We start from the raw sequence: 5,211 nt of genomic DNA, 5'->3' as shown, positions 1-5,211 counted from the left end.
TTGGCCTTCACCGATGGATTACCAATGTAGACTTCTGTGTAGTAAAAACCAGAAAACTTTTTTCACAACCACTTGAGGACCACTCATGGTAGTCAAGGGGATGAAATGGAAGAAGTGATGGGATTGTTGCGGATAAGGGTGTCGGCATTGCGTGGCGTTTCATTGTCAAGGTGAAGGGTTGGCATTGGAAAGCAAGAAAGGTGAATGTTAGAAGTATGAGAGTAGTGGACGTGGATGCCATGTTTCGTTCAACTTCAATGGCTAGATATTGCTGCTTCTATAGCTATTAGTATATATACTAAAATTTTAAGGGATTATGCTATAAAGCCCCCCAAATGTTATCAATTAAACCCAATTGAAGCTTTTTTTTTATTTTTTAAATGGCCCCAATTTGAAGTTTCTAGGGACTTTTGCCTAATATTTTCCCATGGTCATCTTTTTATTGAATAATAATAGATAATTTGTCCATTGATATTCTTCTAGCTAGTTAGATATATGTGCATCCCATATGGTATTGTATGTGTATGCATGTATCCCATCTGCAAACTTATATATGCAGATCCTTTATTTGGATGGCTATTTGGTTTCTTGGTTCTCTTTGCAGGTGGTGTTGTCTACGTTTTGGATGTCTGGAGTTCACCTTGATTCGACATTTCAAGCTTAATCTTATGCTTCGTGTGTGGTTTTGGATGTAATTAAGCATGGAGTGCAGAGCGAATGTGGCGAGCTACTTTCCTGTGTTGGAGATCAAAGTTTTCTTTTCTTGTTTTGTTGCTTTTGTTATGATTAAGTTTGTCTGCGCTTCCCTAGTTGTTTTGGGTTATAGCTTAATATTTGCTTTGGCATTTTGTTGTATTTTCTTTCTGAACTTTTGTACTTCTTCTTTCTCTTAATGAACTTTCTCGTCTCGACAAAAAATGACAAGTGGACATTAATTCAACCTTTTTTTATGTTGAGTTTAAATACCCATATTTAGACCATACTATGCCCATCACTTCAATATGATGCCATCATTACCACTACTCTCTGTCTCTTACAGACACCATCTCTCTTTGTCCACCCACTCACTCAACATTTAATGTCCACCATAACACTATGTTTCCCACCTCTCACTCTCTCTACCTACTCAGACTTTCCCTTACCTCTCAACTATTTCCCACAGTTCTCAACCTCTCTCACTGCACTCCCTCACTTTCTCTTTTCTTTTCCCTTGTCTCTCTTGTCTCTTTTTCCCCCTTCGTTGCACAGCAAATGCTGACAATGAGCCATTGTACTCTGACGAACCAGACAGCCACCATCCCCGCGACCCTCGCATCACCACAAATCCTTTTCTAACCTCTGTTACTCGAAGTTTTAATGGAAAACCTTCGAACCAAGGAACTCTTACGCGGATGAGGAACTCTGACGAAACTCCTCGGTTTCCCGAATGGGGTAAGGCTTGAAATCACTACTTACGATTCCGTTCATCATTTTTATAACCTTGTTCGGGAAACCAAGGAGTTTCATCGGAGTTCCTCATCCGCGTAGGAGTTCCTTGGTTCGAAGGTTTTCCGTTAAAACTTCGAGTAACAGAGGTTAGAAAAGGATTCGTGGTGATGTGAAGGTCGCAGGGATGGTGGCTGTCTAGTTCATCGGAGTACAATGGCTCGCCGCTGTCAGCGTTTGTTGTGCAACCAAGAGGGAAAAAGGGACGAGAGAGACAAGGGAAAAGAAGAGAGAAAGCGAGGGAGTGCAATGAGAGAGGTTTAGAATTAAGGGAAATAGTTGAGAGGTGAGGGAGAGTCTGAGTAGGCAGAGAGAGTGTGAGAGGTGGGAAACAGAGTGTTATGGTGGAAATTAAATGTTGAGTGAGTGGGTGGACAAAGAGAGATGGTGTCTGTAAGAGACAGAGAGTAGCGGTAATGATGGCATCAGATTGAAGTGATGGGCATAGTATGGTCTGAATATGGGTATTTAAACTCAACATAAAAAAAAGATGAATTACTGTCCACTTGTCATTTTTGGTCCAAACGAGAAAATTCATTAAAAGAAAGAACAAGTACAAAAGTTCAGAAAGAAAATACACCAAAATGTCAAAGCAAATATTAAGCTATAACCCAAAACAACTAGGGAAGCCCAGACAAACTTAAGCCTAACAAAACAAGAAAAGAAAACTCTGATCTCTAACACGGGAGAGTAGCTCGCCGCATTCGTTCTGCACTCAATGCTTACATTACATTCAAAACCGCACACAAACCATAAAATTAGGCTTGAAATGCCGAAACAAATTGAATTCCTGACATCCAAAACGCAGACAACACCACCCGCAAAAAGAACCAAGAAACCAAACAGCCATCCAAATAATGGATCTGCATATATAAGTTTGCAGATGGGATACATGCATACACATACAATACCATATGGGATGCACATATATCTAACTAGCTAGAAGAATATCAATGGACAATGGACAAATTATCTATTATTATTCAATAAAAAGATGACCATGGGAAAATATTGGGCAAAAGTCCCTAGAAACTTCAAATTGGGGCCCTTTAAAAAATAAAAATAAAAGCTTCAATTGGGTTTAATTGATAACATTTGGGGGCTTTATAGCAAAATCCCTAAAAATTTTATTATATATACCAGTAGTTATAGAAGCAGCAATCTCCAGCCATTGAAGTTGAACGAAACATGGCATCCACGTCCACTACTCTCATACTTCTAACATTCACCTTTCTTGCTTTCCAATGCCAACCCTTCACCTTGACAATGAAACACCACCCAATGCCGCGCTCCTCCGCAACAATCCCATCACTTCTTCCATTTCATCCCCCTGACTACCGTGAGTGGTCCTCAGGTGACCGTGAAAAGAGTTTTCTGGTTTTTACTACGCAGAGGTCTACATTGGTAACCCGCCGATACGGCCAATTTGGCTATAGACACGGGCAGTGGTCCTGTTTGGGTCCAGACGGCTTAGTGCGTGTAATGCTTTAGAGTAAGGGGAATATTCGGTGACCGAAACGGATGATGGGGTTACGGTCGTTGAATATGTAGGGCCGAACATGTCGAAAACATAAAAACTTTGAACACGCACGGTACTGTTGGTGGGCATTATGGTGTATTAACCGAAGGCCAACAATGATCAAAGTCGTTGGTGGAGGTGGCGACAAAGGCAGCAAGTAGCTCGCGAAGCGGAATGCAGAAGGAGAATTTTTCCAAGGTTGATTGAGTGAGGAAGTTGAAAGGGTGGCCTTGGCCAAGGCCAAGAACTCCAGTAACATGAGCAGTATTATTTTCTTCAGATGAGGAAGAGTATTCAAGGTTGCAACTGAAAGGAACGAGGGCGTTATGGCCATCAAATATATTGGGGGCGAACAAGTCGAAAACATAAAAACCATGAGCATACCAGAATTGGAACCAACATCAATTAGAAGACAATGACCAGTAGAGGGGTGAAATGCAAATAGAGTTGTTGTAGTATATGAGGTGGAAGGTTTCTCATCGGTTTGGACCATAACCATCTAGAATGCTACAATCCAAAAGGGTGAAGGGGCTCATGGTGTCCAACGTGAAGTATGCCTTCACCATCGGCTGGAAGTCAATATATAGGAATCTCGACAACAATAAGGTATTTTTGTTTTTGTATAAGGGGACTTTAGGTCTTCTCGCTGGCTGAGGGCCGACGAGCACAAGAAAGAGGATGATGGTTACCATCAGGTAAAGGGAAAAAGAGGAAAATACATCTTTGTCTTATGTTGGTTTGGTTAGGAGCTTAAGAATGAACATTTTGGTGCCTCTTACGAGGGAATTTAAACCAATAGATAATAACAGAAAACTCAACACTTCCATGGAAAAATTAAACAGAAAAGTATTTCATTGCACTCTCTATCTTCCCACTTGTTCAGTATCTCATACTTCAGTTATTAGCAAGCGCCCAAAAAAGTGAATTGGAACAAATAATTCAGTTTCAACTTACTAAAAGGGGACAAACCATATCATGAAGGGGTCAATACATACGTAGTCTAGGATAGCAAGTGTAGGGATTAGTAGCTCAGATACTCTCATTTGCAATCACACAATTTCTTCTTGTGCGGTTCAAGGCCTTCATTTTGATTGTATTGCTAACCGTTGTACTCGAAGTTTTTCTCTGTAATAAATCTCCTTTCTTGATAAAAAAGAAAAAGAAATATATATATATATATATATATATATATATATATATATATATATATATATGCGTAGGTACATATGTTTAGTTGAAGTGTATTGAAGGTCAGAATAGGCCCGCAACAAAGAAAATAATAAACTTTTTAAAACAGAAGTAATAATATATAGTGTGAATTTTATCATAATTGAGGAGAAATAGTAGGCTTGACCGGTAGAGAACTTTATTCCCACATATTATGCCATTATAGTCCACTCTAAGAAGAATAGGGTACATGTAAGTAAACAAGAAGATGAGAATAAGAAGAAGAAACAGGGTGCCACTTTTAATTAATTTGAAAAAATGATGTTCGGAGACATTTTTCTTTTAACACGTTCCCGTACGTAATTCTTCTTTAACGCATTCATGTATGCAAGGATCACTTAATTTTTCTTTGTAATGAATCATCCATTAACTTTTTCATTGTTATCGATCAAATAGAGTGTAAGGTTTAAATCATATATCTTAATAAGAGGGGTTGCAAGCTTAACAAGAGTTTGCTTGTAGACACAAAGAGATTTCCTGGGATGGATGATTCTTTGCGCATTATATATATTGATTACCTGCACCTAATTAAATTCTTAGCAACATAATTCAAATTAAATCCCATTTTAATTTTATTTTCAAAAGCCACTCTCTTTTTAAACTATGAATTATTAACTCCAACAAGACTCTTGACCATGAACACCATGGAAAGGGAAAGATATGACATAACAGGAATGGTGCATAATTAACCAAACAAGAAAATGTTTTATATGCATACTCACTCAAGCGATCCTCTCGTGAGGTTCCCTGTAGCAAATGGAGATGAAGAGGGAGGTTATACCTCTAGGTTGGGGCTCACGGATGTGGGTTATAGACCCACATGCAAGTCGAATCCGAGCCGGAAGTCGAAAAAGAAAAACGAGATGGAGTGGTCTGGGAGCTTACCGATGTCGAGTGTGATGGGTCTTGTTGGAAAATCGTCGGCGAAGACGATGAAGAATGGCAACAACCATTGTGCAGTGACAGGCCTTGGCCTGGGC

General features: G+C 39.4%; 1 pseudogene; it reads right to left on the bottom strand.

The window, feature by feature from the left end:
- Nucleotides 1-2,881: 2,881 nt before the first annotated feature.
- On the bottom strand, nt 2,882-3,696 carry LOC126618303 (uncharacterized; annotated as a pseudogene).
- Nucleotides 3,697-5,211: the final 1,515 nt, after the last annotated feature.

This window comes from Malus sylvestris, chromosome 4, assembly GCF_916048215.2.
Source record: "Malus sylvestris chromosome 4, drMalSylv7.2, whole genome shotgun sequence".
NCBI classification, from domain to species: Eukaryota; Viridiplantae; Streptophyta; class Magnoliopsida; order Rosales; family Rosaceae; genus Malus; species Malus sylvestris.
Note: the sequence above shows the minus strand (reverse complement) of the source record. Positions and strands in the feature narration are given on the sequence as shown.